Source organism: Sinohyriopsis cumingii, chromosome 10 (assembly GCF_028554795.1).
Source record: "Sinohyriopsis cumingii isolate HCF-2022 chromosome 10, ASM2855479v2, whole genome shotgun sequence".
In the NCBI taxonomy this organism is placed as follows: domain Eukaryota; kingdom Metazoa; phylum Mollusca; class Bivalvia; order Unionida; family Unionidae; genus Sinohyriopsis; species Sinohyriopsis cumingii.
In genome coordinates, this window is record NC_142970.1 from 44583771 (window position 1) to 44599114 (window position 15344).

Below are 15344 nucleotides of genomic sequence, written 5' to 3' on the forward strand. Positions count from 1 at the left end.
TAGCTGAGGTTTTTATGTTGAACGGCACAGCAACACAAGTCGGTTATTTAGTGTTGAAACAATTGGAATAAAGCGTATCGCCCAAGAATACACCGCATTAGGTCAGGCATCCTAGTCAGATGGTGGGAATCGAACCCATACCCTTTCGATCATGAGTCCGGCATGCTAACGATTGATCCACCACAATTTTGAATAACAAACAGAGTTAACATCACTTTTCCAAAAGTAGCATATCAAAGCTGAAATGATCTAAATTGTGATAAATATTAATGCATTGAATGGCGATGTTTTGATTGGGGCTTATTTAAATTGAAAACATCGATTCAAAGATAACTGCATTACTGCCTTCAAATTTATCTTAAGGCAATATCTAAAGTATATATTATTTTTACATGCACCGACCAATGCCTATTGGGGAAAATGTATAATTACATGAGCTGGTTATGATGATTAACAGAATATATTTTGTAAACGGAACTCGCCTGATGACATGGAATTTGCATATCTTGCATTTAGTGTGTTTTCAAAATTAGCTAAAGGGGATAGAATCACAATTCACCGGTGAGATGCTTACACCAATTTGACCCTGCGTCTGACATTTTAATTGAGTACATGAGAGTCTTGGTATTCGATGAACGATGAAAAATATCATAATGCGTGTAACCCGGAAGTAGTTGCATGAGGTTATTGGGGACAATTTATAAATATATAGGCGCCCATACGTTTACATGGGTGAGGCGATTGGCGTACATATCAATTATATAGACGCACAGAGCTTTAACATGGAAACGCGTTTATAAGGACAAATGTGTTTATGGTGACAAACGAGAATAGACACCATAGAAACATACATATAACAATGATTAAGTAATATCTCTGACTTTTAGAAATCGTGGTGGCCCTGAGAAGGGCCGTTTGTTTTCTTCTACTTTTTTCTTCTTGTTTGGCCATCATTTCGTCCGCCGTTTCTTTTATTACGATTTATTAGGGAATATTTCTTCTTTCACCTCAAAATGGATCCAGTTTGGATGGCACAAATGTTCATACTCTTTTCTGGACCATTTTGGTATTTAGGCGTTGAAAGTCCCTTTATTTCTTCTGACTTTGTTTTTTGTTTTCTCCTTCAGAAAGCCTATATCTTTTCATCTTCCTCTACTATCACTTCGCTCACTTGGCTGCAAGCTCCTTGAAGTGCAGCCATGTTCCTTCTAACACGGCTTAAGGTGTACCAATGATCCTCTGACAACTCCGGTGGCCTAATGATTAGAGCCTCCGCTTCGGAGGCGAGAGTCATACCAAAGACTTCTAAAAATGGTACTAACAGCTGCCTCGCCTGGCGCTCAGAATTAAGAGTTTTGTCTTATTAATGGTCAGCCTGGTGTAAGGTTAATGTTATGCATGTTTAAATTAATTGTTTTTTAGTTTTAACATTTTATTTTACTCCATTATATGCCGGTGTAATGTAACATTGTTTACTGGACTTGGCCGTGTCCAGAATTGAGTAAATGAAACATCGTATCTACATGCTGACCTTGTTTCAAAATTAGTGACAGTTCTGGTAAACAAATTTATTTAAAAAAATAAAATTGTTTATCTTTCTTAGAGTAAGAATCATTAAGTTGAGTCAAGGTCATACCTAGAAGACATGGTTTTAGGCATATATCAATTGGAAAAAACACTTATATATTTTTACAGAAGGATGAACTGTTGACCCTCATCCGGGAATCTGTTTTGTGTCTTAGTCTTATAACTGTTGTTTTGATAAAGGATTGTCAGTTGTGCTCTAACATCTAGCACTTTAAGTTGTGCTATGTTGTGACCAGTTTTGGCTCAACTGATTTATTCTTCAACTTACTGAACTCAAGTGATTTTATTCCATATAAATACAAAGGTGCTCTGATATAATTCTTGGAAGAAAGACATTCACTGGAATGTATTGGAAATTCAAAACTGGAATAATATTTCCAGTGACTCACCAAGAGACTATTGACACATCTACACTTTATAATTTAATGCTGACGTCTTCGCCTTCTATATTGAATTTCATCGGGATTTGAACTGAGATTTACTTATAACTTTTCTTTGATAAGACTTGTGTTTTTAATTTTTGAATTACAATTTGGATTTAATTCGGAATACCTGAAGTTCTTTCTTTTTCTTTTCTTCTCATTTTTCACTTCGTTTTCTAGGGAAATAAATTATTTGTTAACTTTTACAAATCTTGTTATCTTCACTATTTTCTGTTGCTTGTTGTAAGAGCATAGACTCGTACCAATAAGGTGGCTGGGTTGGACATCATGCTACATGTCTGCGGCATGACGCGCCTAGTGCTAGACGTCACTATAAACTGTCACACTGCAGACATTATAGTGACATGACTGAAACGTTTCTAAACCTAGGTTAAAAATCGAAATAACGCCCCCACCCCAACACCAATTAGCCTTATATTGTTCTAGGAGCTGTAATAAACCCTACTATCCAATCCACATAATCCAATTCACACCCCACCCCCCACCAATTAGCCTCATATTAGCCTCAAATCCACATTTTCCTGAAACTTTCCTACCGTACAACGCTGAGCTGATATCATTTTTGTTTAATTGACTACTACTGGTACGGCTGATCAACACACTGCTTTATAATTCCTACCGTACAAGACTGAGCTGAAGTCATTCTTGTTTGATTGACGACTATTACGACTGATGAATACACTGCTTTATAATTCCTACCGTACAAGACTGAGCTGAAGTCATTCTTGTTTGATTGACGACGACTGGTACGACTGATGAACACACTGCTCTACAATTCATAATGTACAAGATTAAGCTGTAGTCATTCTTGTTTGATTGACGACGACTGGTGCGACTGATGAACACGCTGCTTTATAATTTCTACCGTACAAGGCTGAGCTGAAGTTATTCGTGTTTGATTGACGACGACTGGTACGACTGATGAACACACTGCTTTATAATTCCTACCGTACAAGGCTGAGCTGAAGTTATTCTTGTTTGATTGACGACGAGTGGTACGACTGATGAACACATTGCTTTATAATGTCTTAACTAAGTACGTAAAGGGAAACGTACCTCGCACAAAATAACATTCTCACGAAACAGAAAACGAAAGATTTAAAAGAAATACTTCCTTTACCTAAATTAAAAAACAAATTTTTACTTTTTACATACAAAAACACATCTGATGAGAGAAAGTCATTTGTATATAATAAAAAAAAAACAAAGAAAAACACGATATCATACAACAAAACTATAAAATGCGATATCACAAAAGTAGCAAGTGTTTGTTGACCACAATACTTTTCCATATGGACAGTCTGAGATTTACCAAGAATGATGATGACTTCGATGCAGCAATAATTCCATGGGCCCGCTGTGCATTCCAAGTTCAACGAAAATAAATTTCATGTGTTCTTTCCTGAATATTGCAATTGTGCCCATCGATTGAACACGTGTTGAAATCAACTAAGGACACCGGAAAAATGAAAAATGAAAATCAGAGATTATTAAGATTGAGTTTGATGGTGTAAGAATATAACATATATAATAGGCTAATGAATGGAAAAGGAAAATTTAATCGCAGATGCACTTTCACGCGTAACGAAGTTCTATAGTATTTTATTTGTATATATGTTTGTACATTCAAAAGACATTTTCCAGTTTAATTGTGGATTATCTTTTAAGGCATTAAGAATACCTGTTGATTGAGTAGAATCTATAAATAGATGTGGTCACGTTTCTGATAATAAACATCATTGCAAAGTTTGCGGTCATTTCTCCTTAGGTCAGTCAGGTGGGTTCTTAGAACAATTATTTCACAATGGATCGTTTAGGTTAGGTGTTTTTTTTTACAATGTGGGATATTGCTAAAATATCACGTAACAAGTTGAAGCAAAATGATTTTCCACCTCTTACTTCCGTAAATAAGAATAATACGTCAAAACAATTATTAAACTGTTATTTGTTGTGGTTCGATATTATTGAGAGGAAACATATGTTTGGAATATTCAATGGAATTACAAAGCGATTATTGGAAAAGTTGTATTCAGTTAATATTGTGAATTTTTCAAACGCGTTCTGGACAATGCCATTTTGATGCATCAATTTGTCCTTTGGACAACGTATTTTACTTGATTTCCATTGACAATAGTAATGTGTCGTTTCGACAAGGCACCTTACATGAATTCCATTGACTACATTAATGTGTCCGTTCGACAGGGTACTTTACCTGAATTCCACTGGCTACAGTAATGTGTCCTTTCGACAAGGTACTTTGCTTGAACTCCACTGGCTACACAAATGTGTCCTTTGGACAAGGTACTTTACTTGAATTACATTGACTACAGTAATGGTTCCTTTCGACAAGGTAGTTTACTTGAATTCCACTGGCTACAGTGATGTGACCTTTGGACAAGACTTTCTAAATGAATTTCATTGGCAACACGCATGTGTCCTTTGGACAAGGAACATTACTTGTATTCCATTGACCACAGTAATATGTCCTATGGATAATGCACTTTAATCAAATTGCCATGGCAACAGTAATGTGTGTTTTGACTACGCACTTTACTTGAATTCCATTGGCTACAGTAATTTGTCCTTTGGACAAGGCACTGTAATTCAATTGCCTTGGCAACAGTAATATGTCATATGGACAAGGCACCTTACTTGAATTCCATTGCCTACAGTAATGTGTCCTTTGACAAGGCACTTACTTGAATTCTATTGCCTATAGTAATGTGTTCTTTGGACAAGACATTTTTCTTGAATTCCATTGGCTGCGGTAATGCATTCTTTGGACAAGGCACGTTTTTTGAATTCCATTAACTACATTAATGTATCCTTTGGTCAAGACACTTTAATTGAATTGCCTTGTTAACAGTAATGTGTCCTTTCGACAAGGCACCTTACCTGAAAGCCATTGACTACAGTAATGTGTCCTTTCGATTAGGTACTATACCTGAATTATACTGGCTACAGAAATGTGTCCTTTGGACAAGTCACATACGATATACATCCTGTGTTCATCCGTTTGGTTTTGTCCATTAAAACGGCATATTCCTCTATCATTAAATGTGTATTGTCCAAGTGACATTTTATTTTACAGAGAAACAATTTTGTAATTTTTTCTAGATGTCTGAGTCAGTTTGGATCAATCTTGGTTGAAGGGTACTGCGCTGCCATAAACAACTAACAAACCTCTATTTAATAGGAAATCAGGTAGAAAACAAACAAATTTTGACTTCGTTTGACAACTGAGCCAATTTTTATAAAGCGTGGATGGAACGTTTGTTAGGACCTATTTGCCAATATTATGTCAGGAGTGGTATGTATTGTGTATACAATAATGGGAAGGTCCATTCTCAACTTCTTGAGAATAGTTGATCTAATTGTAGTCTAACTAGGTTGGAATGCTCCTTAGATCATGTTTAAATAATCTTGTGTTTTGGAATGGCTCCCTAGCAACATTGATGCCTTTTTATCAAGCAGTTAGACAATATGTTTTCAACTTTTCTAGAATGGTTGAGCATGTGTCAATCTGAATTTTTAACAGCGATTGTATAAATTTGCTCTGTCAGAATTGTGTTCAGTTTGATCCCGGTTTCATCAGGCTACAATATTTCGTTTCCTCTAGAATGGCATAGCCATTATCGATCCATCTTGATAGGAATGTCTTAAAACATGATCTAGCAAAGTCTGGTCAATATTGGTTTTCAATGCAACGGTTTGTCTTTGTAGCAACAGTTGGATAACCCCAAACGACGCTTATCTCCAATCCAGTAAGGTTAACTGTTATTAATATATATCAATAATCTAAAGAGTGGCACATTATAGATCTGTGCCATCTTTAATAATCCCATATATGACACATTTATATCTGTCCCATGTTTAATAATCCCATGTATGGCACATTGATATATCTGTCCCATGTTTAATAATCCCATGTATGTGACATTTATATATGTCCCATATTTAATAATCCCATGAATGGAACATTATATATCTGTCCAATGTTTCATAATCCTGTCCATGTAAAACCTTTCCCATGTTTTAAAATTCCATCCATGACACATTACATACCTGTCCCATATGTAATATTCTGAAAAATGGCACATTACATATCTGTCCCATGTTTAATAATCCTGTCCATGTAACATTAAATATATGTCCCATGTTTAAAAATTCCATCCATGACACATTATATACCTGTCCCATATATTATATTCCCGTGCATTACACATTATATAGTTGTCCCATATTAATAATGCTGTCCATGTCACATTACGCATATGTCCCATGCTTATTAATCCCATGTGTGGCACATTATATCTACGTATATATGTATAATAATCCTTTACATGGCACGTTACATATCTACCTGTTTAATAATCCTATGCATGGCACAGTATATATATGCATGTGTAATAATCCCTTACATGGCACGTTATAAATTTAAATGTTTAATACTCCTATACATGGCACAGTATATATATATATATATATATATATATATATATATATATATATATATATATATATATATATATGTATATGTATATATATATGTATGTTTAATAATCCAATATATGGCACATTATATATCTATATATTTAATAATACTATACAAGACCCATTATATATCTGCATGTTTAATAATTCCATACATGGCCCATTATATATCTACATGTTTGATAATCACATACATGGCCCATTATATGCCAACATGTTAAATAATCACATACATGGCCCATTATATATCTACATGTTTAATGATCACATACATGGCCCATTATATATCAACATGTTTAATAATTCCATACATGGCCCATTATATATCTACATGTTAAATAATCACATACATGGCCCACTATATATCAACATGTTTAATAATCACATACATGGCCCATTATATACCAACAAGTTAAATAATCACATACATGGCCCATTATATATCAACATGTTTAATAATCCCATACATGCACATTATATATCTATATGTATAATAATCACATAGTTCGAACATTATACACACACACACACACACACATATATATATATATATATATATATATATATATATATATATATATATATATATATATATATATATATATATATATATATGATCAATAATCCTGTATTCAGGTTATATTTCAATCTGAGGTTTGTTCACTAAAACGCGGAGATGACCTTAACCATTGTTCAAAGTACATTGTTCAAAGTATAGGGTCTCAAACTAAACGTTTTATGCATGTTTCATTGCTACCATTCTATGCATGTTTCATTGCTACCATTCTATGCATGTTTCATTGCTACCATTCTATGCATGCTTCATTGCTACCATTCTATGCATGTTTCATTGCTACCATTCTATGCATGCTTCGTTGCTACCATTCTATGCATGTTTCATTGCTACCATTCTATACATGTTTCATTGCAACCATTCTATGAATGTTTCATTGCTAACATAAGTGCAAGCTATCCACACTATTTGGTTCAAGAACTTACTCTAGCACAAAAGTTATTTTTCGAAAACCATTTTTACAGGTGGTCTATAAGGAAAGTTAAATTGCAAATATCAGTTTTCTTCCTTCAACGACCGTAACCTTTGACCATTTGATCCTACAATCAATAATCATGTGTCCTGTTAACGTGTCAGTTATCCACAAATTGTCTTAATTCATTCCATGTACTCAAGAAAAGCCAGATACACCCTCCTGACAAACTGATTATTGGAGACAGAAGCCATGCTGGCTAAATGATTCATGAGTAATGGAGGCAGTGGTTATGGTGGCTAAAAGGTTATTGAGTAATGGAGACAGTAGCCATGCTTGCTAAAAGGTTACAGAGTAATGGAGACAGGAGCCATGCTGGTTAAATGATTCATGAGTAATGGAGACAGTAGTCATGCTGGTTAAAAGGTTACAGAGTAATGGAGACAGTAACCATGCTTGCTAAAAGGTTACAGAGTAATGGAGACAGTAGCCATGCTTGCTAAAAGGTTACAGAGTAATGGAGACAGGAGCCATGCTGGCTAAATGATTCATGAGTAATGGAGACAGTAGTCATGCTGGCTAAAAGGTTATTGAGCAATGGAGACAGTAGTCATGCTGGCTGAAAGGTTACAGAGTAATGGAGACAGTAGCCATGCTTGCGAAAAGGTTACAGAGTAATGGAGACAGTAGCCATACTGGCTAAATGATTACTGAATAATGGAGGCAGGTTTGCTACAGTTTTGAGAATTACCTGGTTTATTAAGTGTATTTCAATAGGTTTTAAGGAGACTATGAGTAGGAGGTGTGAGATGAATAGTCTTCATAATGAGATCTGTAGACCATTAGTGTGAGATATGAGATTAACAGTCTGTAGAATGGGACTTTTATGCCTTTATTGTGAGCAATAAGATTTATTATCTGTAGAATGGGACTTGTAGGCCATTAGTGTGAGCTAAAATATTAATAGTCTGTAGTATGGGACTTGTATGACATTAGTGTGAAATATTAGATTAATAGTCTATAAAAGCTATAAGAGTAATAGTCTCTAGAATGGGACTTGTAGGCCATTATTGTAAAATATTAGATTGATAGTGTGTAGAATGGGACTTTTATGCCATTAGTGTGAGCTAAAATATTAATAGTCTGTAGAATGGGACTTGTAGACCTTTAGTGTGAGCAATAAGATTAATAGTCTGTAGAATGGGACTTGTATGACATTAGTGTGAAATATTAGATTAATAGTCAATAAGAGCTATAAGAGTAATAGTCTCTAGAATGGGACTTGTATGACATTAGTGTGAGTTATAGGATTAATAGTCTGTAGAATGGGACTTGTCGGCCATTAGTGTGGGCAATAAGATTACTAGTCTGTAGAATGGGACTTGTAGGCCATTGATGTGAGCTATATTATTATTAGTCTATATAATGGGACTTGGAGGGAATTAGTATGAGCAGTAAGATTAATAGTATGTATGATGGGATATGTAGGCCATTAGTGTGAGCTAAAATATATAGTCTGTAGAATGGGACTTGTAGGCCTTTAGTGTGAGCAATACGATTAATAGTCTATAGAATGGGACTTGTAGGTCATTAGTGTGAAATATTAGATTAATAGTCTGTAGAATGGGACTTGAAGGTTATTAGTGTCAGCAACAAGATTAATAGTCTGTAGAATGGGACTATTAGGCCATTCATGTGAGCTATACGAGTAATAGTCTGTAGAATGGAACTTGTAGGCCATTAGTATGAGCTATACTATTATTAGTCTGTATAATGGGACTTGTAGGCCAATATTGTGAGTAATAAGATTAATAATCTGTAGAATGGGACTTTTAGGCCATTTTTGTGAGCTATAAGATTAAAAGTCTCTATAATGGGACTTGTAGGCCAATGTTGTGAGTAATTAGATTAATACTTTGTAGAATGGGACATGTAGACCATTAGTGTGAAATATTAGATTAATATCGTGTAGAATGGGACTTTTATGCCATTAGTGTGAGTTATAAGATTAATAGTCTGTAGAATGAGACTTGTAGGCCATTAGTGTGAACTATCTGAGTTCATCGTGGTATAAACTGTCAGTTGCCGACTCACACAGCTTACATAACGCCCTTCGGGCGTTATTTGCCGTGTGAGTCGGCAACTGACAGTTTATACCACGATGAACTCAGAAAAAAACAACATTAAACTCTTACTTGTAGGCCATTAGTGTGAGCTATATTAGCATTAATCTGTATAATGGGACTTGTAGGCCATTAGTGTGAAATATTAGATTAATACTCTGTAGAATGGGACTTGTAGGACATTAATGTGAGCTATAAGATTAATAGTCTGTAGAATGGGACTATTAGGCCATTAATGTGAGCTATAAGAGTAATAGTCTGTATAATGGGACTTGTAGGCATTAGTGTGAAATATTAGATTAATAGTCTGTAGAATGGGACTTTAGGCAATTTTTGTGAGCTATAAGAATAAAAGTCTCTATAATGGGACTTGTAGGCCATTAGTGTGAAATATTAGATTAATAGTCTGTAGAATGGGACTTTTATGCCATTAGGGTGAGTTATAAGATTAAAAATCTGTAGAATGGGACCTGTAGGCCATTATTGTGAGCAATAAGATTAATAGTCTGTAGAATGGGACTTGTAGTCTGTAGAATAATAATAACAATAATAATAATGAGGACTTTGTATAGCGCCTAATCTTTAGAAGCTTTAAGCGCTTTATAACTATAGACAACATCTATAAGATAAGAAACATAATAATATTACTACAAAAACAAACAACATGAAATTAGAAAAACATTTAAAAAATAAAAAAACACGCTGAGAACATTTCGATTAGGAAACATTTTTAGGTCTTTAAGTTTGCTCTTGCTGTCGATAAAAGTGAGTTTTGAGAGCCTTCTTGAATGTGATCACTGTGTTTTTGTGTTTACGTTCAGTGGGCAATTCATTCCACGTTACTTGGCCCTGATATGCAAAAGAACGCTGTCCATATGACTTTGTTTTCATACTTGGAATAATGAGTATACGATTGTCAGAAGAGGAGCATACGTATCTTGCTGGTGTGTACACATTAGTGAGGTCAGATAGGCATGTTGGAGTTCGACAGTGAAATGTAGCAAGAGGACAAATTTTTTGTTTGATTCTGGATCGAATGGATAGTCAGTGTAGGGTACAGAGCAGCGGGGAGGTGTGATCTGATCGTGGTACTCTAAGTATGATCCGAGCAGCTGTGTTGTGAACTTTTTGAAGTTTCTGGAGTAGATATTGAGATGAACCAGACGTAATTGAGTTACAATAGTCCAGTCTTGAAAGTACTAATGAACACACAAGTGTTTCAGTAGCATCAACTGAAAGATATTTGCGAATTGAGCTGATGTGTCTCAGCTCAAGATATGCAGGCTTGCATATGTTCATGACATGTTGGTGCAATGTGAGAGTACTGTCCAGAGTAACACCTAGGTTTCGTACTGATTGTGTGAATTTAATGTTGGCGTTGCTGATATTTATTCTTTGAGGTAAAGGATGTGAATGAGAAAGTCTTTATGTTGTGATCAGAATGGCCTCAGTTTTATCATCATTCATCTGCAGCTTGTTACAAGTCATCCATGATTTCACATCATAAATGCACATCTATACACTTTGGATGGTAGCATCAGCTTCAATTGGGTGGCTAGTTTTGTATATTTGCGTGTCATCAGCGAACAATTGATGAGACACTGTATGATGATCTATGACACTTGAGAGCGACTGGGTGTACAGAATGAAGAGAACAGGTCCAATAACAGACCCCTGTGGAACACCGCAACATTGATCAACTGGGTTGGAGTGTATTCCTTTTGCAGATACAATTTGTGTCCTGTTGATCAAGTAGGACTTGAACCACAGTAAGGCTGTATCATGAATGTCGAATACATGCTGGAGACGGTGAAGTAATATATGGGACCTGTAGGTCATTAGTGTGAGCTATAATATTAATAGTCTGTATAATGGGACCTGTAGGCCATTAGTGTGAGCTATAATATGAATAGTCTGTAGAATGGGACTTGTATGTCATTAATGTGAGCAATAAGTTTAATAGTCTGTAGAATGGGACCTGTAGGCCTTTAGTGTGAGCTATAATAGTAATAGTCTGTATAATAGGACATGTAGGCCATTAGTGTGAGCCATAATATGAATAGTCTGTAGAATGGGACTTGTATGTCATTAGTGTGAGCAATAAGTTTATTAGTCTGTAGAATGGGACCTGTAGGTCACTATTGTGAGCTATAATAGTAATAGTCTGTAGAATGGGACCTGTAGGTCACTACTGTGAGCTATAATATTAATAGTCTGAAGAATGGGACCTGTAGGTCACTACTGTGAGCTATAAGATTAATAGTCTGTAGAATGGAACTTTTAGGTCATTAGTGTGAGACATGAGACAAATAATAACGTCATTGGTCGTTTTGGGCCATTATGTGATTATTTTGATATTTAAAACTAATAACATGTATAATGTGAGAATGGCCACCTATTGAAATACCGTAATCTTATTTCGATTGTTGTCATTGTTAATGCAACCCATCTTTGCTAAACAACTTTTCAACTCCATATCTCACAGCTGCACAACTGTCATAAGCTATAATATCTATTGAAACTCGAAATATTACAATGGTCACGAATACCTAAAAGGAATGTGCTGCTACAAAGGGTCATTGAATGAGAAAGCGTAGGATGGAGCAGTAATACTATGTATAACAAAACTCATAGAATTTATGTACTTTAATATAGCATGTAAAATTACAAAGGGTCATTGAATGAGAAAGCGTAGGATGGAACAGTAATCCTATGTATAACAAAACTCATAGAATTTATATACTTTAATATAGCATGTAAAATTATTATATTATTGTCCATCTGAAATCATGAGTTTGTAATTTTACTCGCATTTTTACAACTAGTATAGTGATAGAATGAAAATATAGTACAATACGTCCCTCAGAAAATCAACATTACGTAACAATGATCTTACTCTTGTGTTGGGGTGAAATGATACACCTCTGCCATGTATCAATATGAGTCTCGATGCACATCCTGTGCTATATCATTGATGTACGTATCAATATGAATCTCGATACACAGCCTGTGCTATATTATCGATGTACTTATCAATACGAATCTCGATACACCTTATGTGCAATAGTATCGATGTATGATTCAATTTGAATATCGATACACAGCCAGTGCTATATTATCGATGTATCAATATGAATCTCGATAAACAGCCTGTGCTATATTATCGATGTACTTATCAATAATGTACTTATCAATATGAATCTCGATATACAGCCTGTGCTGTATTATCGATGTATGTTTCAGTAAGAATATAGATACGCAGTGTATGCTATACTATCAGTGTACGTATCAATATGAATTTCGATACACAGCCAGTGCTATATTATCGATGTACTTATCAACATGAATATTGATACACAGCCTATCGGTGTATTTATCAACATCAATCTCGATACATAGATAGAGAACCAGTGCTATAGTATCGATGTACGTATCAATATGAATCTCGATACACAGCCTGTGTTATATTATCGATGTACGTATCAATATGAATCTTGATAGACAGTCTGTGTTATAGTATCGATGTAAGTATCAATATGATCTCGATAATAGCCTGTGCTTTATTATCGATATACGTATCAATATGAATCTCGATAATAGCCTGCGCTATAGTATCGATGCAAGTATCAATATGAATCTCAATACACAGCCTGTCCTATATTATCGATGTACGTATCAATATGAATATCGATACACAGCCTATGCTATGTTATCTATGCAGACATCAGCATGATTGTCTTTTCATCTTTGGAAGATTTGTCAAGGGCAGGGTAGTACCGTGTGATACGTGTTGACAATTTGCAAATTACTATCATATGCTTATGGTTCCTGGACGTGCAAAAGATGTAAAATAACTGCTGTGCTCACATGCACTTCTTTTGCTCAGCGAAATAGGGCATTACTGACAATATCCTCTCCCATTCTACAACAAAACAAGGCGGCTACAACTTGTAACTCACGCAGTTTGGAATCTGCCCCTTTGTTGAGTCTGTACTATTCTTTTAATCCAGTCAAAGTATTCAGTCACTACTGTTTCTCTTGCTTGATATTGCTTGGGATTCCGTTTAGATGCAAATATATCTGGTGTTTCACACAGTGAATAAGATACAAATAGTTCTGATTGATGATTGTTGTTTTACATTGAATTTGAACAAACATTTACCACCAAACAAAACTGAACGTCAAATAATTGCACGATACCGAACGTATAACCATCAAATCTAATCCAAGTACTGTATTTGCCGGCCTATAAGTCGATGCGGAGTATAAATACAGTCTTATAAATAATACTGCGGAAGGTGTGCATTGAATATAATGAATCCCGAGCCACCAGTCAGCAATGCAGACATTCCAGATAACAGAACTCACGGTTGAATAGCTGACACTATTATCAACTACAAAATTCAAGTCAGATAATTTCCTGGACATAAATGTTCAATTTCAAATTTCAGTAATAACTTGGGCATACAGATTCAGTTCATTACTATCTAGGCACACTAAATGTCCTGGTTAACCAAACGTCACTTTATATCTTACTGCCCTATTGTGCCCTAGAGAACTTTATTCATTCATAAAGCACATACTGATTCTTTTAGCTGCTTTGTCAAAGGAATATATTCAAAATAGTTCATTGTTGTCAAACAGATGTAAATAGAGGGGTTGATGGCAGTGTTGGTTCAGTATAAAAGCCACCATTTCTATAAGGAATTAACCACATTGCCACAGTCAACATATTAAATGCATGCTTTCAACAAAAATAATTAGTTTGGTTGTATTTGTTTCTCCAGCATAAATGTATTCTCACATTTATGCAGTATGTGATTGTCGGATGAAAATTCACCAGATAAACTGCCCATTGAGACCTAAGACCTCTGTACAACAAAAATAAAAATGAATATACCGCGTTCATTCATGAACAAACAAATGTTCAGGCAGGAAGTAAAGACCATATGTATACAACAGTAATGATAGGATAACGTAATAGCTTATGCATACTTTTATAGTAGTTACATGATCAGGTAGGGAAGTCAAGGCCATGTGTATCAACACTGTGGACTGGATAACATAATAGCTTATGCATAATTGTATAGTAGTGACATGATCAGGTAAGGAAGTCAAGGCCATATATATATTCAGCACTGAGGACTGGATAACGTATCAGAGTAAGCGTACTAGTATAGTAGTGACATGATCAGCTGGGGAAGTCAAGACCATATGTATTTAACACTGAGGACTGGATAACATAATAGTGTAAGCATACTTGTATAGTAGTTACATGATCAGGTAGGGAAGTCAAGACCATATGTATTTAACACTGAGGACTGGATAACATAATAGCTTATGCTTACTTGTATAGTAGTGACATGATCAGATAGGGAAGTCAAGACCATATGTATTTAACACTGAGGACTGGGTAACATAATAGCTTATGCTTATTTGTATAGTAGTGACATGATCAGGTAGGGAAGTCAAGACCATATGTATTTAACACTGAGGACTGGATAACATAATAGTGTAAGCATACTTGTATAGTAGTGACATGATCAGGTAGGGAAGTCAAGACCATATGCATTTAACACTGAGGACTGGATAACATAATAGCTTATGCTTACTTGTATAGTAGTGACATGATCAGGTAGGGAAGTCAAGACCACATATATTTAACACTGAGGACTGGATAACATAATAGCTTATGCTTACTTGTATAGTAG

General features: G+C 35.2%; 1 long non-coding RNA gene across 1 annotated transcript in view; it reads right to left on the bottom strand.

The window, feature by feature from the left end:
• Window positions 1-3199: 3199 nt before the first annotated feature.
• The window catches only part of LOC149789954 (uncharacterized), a 43068-nt gene continuing 30923 nt past the window's right edge, over window positions 3200-15344 (bottom strand). Inside the window, exon 3 of the long non-coding RNA XR_016424014.1 lies at window positions 3200-3479. This is a non-coding gene — a long non-coding RNA (uncharacterized LOC149789954). The remainder of the gene's footprint in view (window positions 3480-15344) is intronic.